The sequence below is a fragment of the Dendroctonus ponderosae genome, unplaced genomic scaffold, assembly GCF_020466585.1.
Source record: "Dendroctonus ponderosae isolate FM_Combo_2020 unplaced genomic scaffold, Dpon_F_20191213v2 Dpon_F_20191213_1, whole genome shotgun sequence".
NCBI classification, from domain to species: Eukaryota; Metazoa; Arthropoda; class Insecta; order Coleoptera; family Curculionidae; genus Dendroctonus; species Dendroctonus ponderosae.
In genome coordinates this window covers 45658832-45659844 of record NW_026017110.1, presented here as the reverse complement: position 1 = coordinate 45659844, position 1013 = coordinate 45658832, and the positions used below count along the sequence as shown (strand labels likewise).

The 1013-nt window shown below is 40.0% G+C and overlaps 1 protein-coding gene and 1 long non-coding RNA gene across 2 annotated transcripts in view; one reads left to right on the top strand and one right to left on the bottom strand.

The window, feature by feature from the left end:
- LOC125503077 lies at positions 1-552 on the top strand. Its single transcript, XR_007280670.1, has 2 exons — positions 1-33; positions 208-552. It is a non-coding gene; the product is annotated as an uncharacterized LOC125503077 (long non-coding RNA).
- The window catches only part of LOC109541358 (disheveled-associated activator of morphogenesis 1), a 79944-nt gene that overhangs the window by 11647 nt on the left and 67284 nt on the right, over positions 1-1013 (bottom strand). The gene's annotated exons all lie outside the window — the stretch shown is intronic.

The following is a 1013-nucleotide window of genomic DNA, read 5'->3' as shown; positions in this document are numbered from 1 at the left end:
GCACCACATCGAGGACCATGGGCTAATTTTTAGGTTTACTTTACGTTAGATTTAGGAAGCAAGAGAGGTTGTATTAGGCTTAAGTTTTTAAGTAGAACAAGCAGAGGGCAATTGTACTAATTAGCTAAGTTAATTAGCATTGTAGAACGTTAGACTTTTAGGTTTTAGACTTTTAAGTTTAGGATTTTTAAGTATTAAGGTTATTAGGTTTACTTTACGTTAGATTTAGGAAGCAAGAGAGGTTGTAGTAGGCTTAAGTTTAAGTAGAATAAGGTAGAGGGCAATTGTACTAATTAGGTTAGTCAATTAGCATTGTAGACTAGGACTAGCTGTAAGTTAGTTTAGGTAACAAGAGAAGATGTATTAGATTTAGGTCTAAACTTAGGGGTAATGTGCCCACAGTAGGTTAAGGTAGATTAAGGTAGGTTAAGTCAGTGATGTCAGCTTTCACAGAGTGTAAAACACTCTAAAGATGTTAGAATTAAGACTCGTAGATAAGTTAGCAGTAAGAAATTTGTAAAAAATTTGTCTGAAATAAATAATGTTCAAGGCCGTACTGAAGCGGAACGGAACACTCCCTGTGCTCAAGCAGTTAACACGTTAGTGAAAACAGTTGGCAACAACCACTTCAAAGTCGACACACAGTTCAGCGAACACGATCCAGTATTAGTGTCCCGTAGAAATTTATTAATTTCCAAAAGTAAATTCGAGCACAAAGCTCCCTAAGAGCCGCGTGCAGGTCCCCTTTTTGTTAGGGCTCTGGAAAGCCCCAAGTGATCCAGGATGGACTCGCCCAAAAACCGGAAGACGGTAAGCGCCTCTGGCAAAACTAAACCATCACGTAAACAAACTGTCTGAGCGTCTTTCTACCTTAGAAAGCCCGAAACAAAACCCAACCCAAACTCTCCCCTCAACATAAAACATATCCCACAGTGCAAGAAGTGCCAAAAATTCGGGCATTCCCTGACGAACTGTGGTTCAAAAGCCATTTGCCACAAATGCGCCGAGCCGCA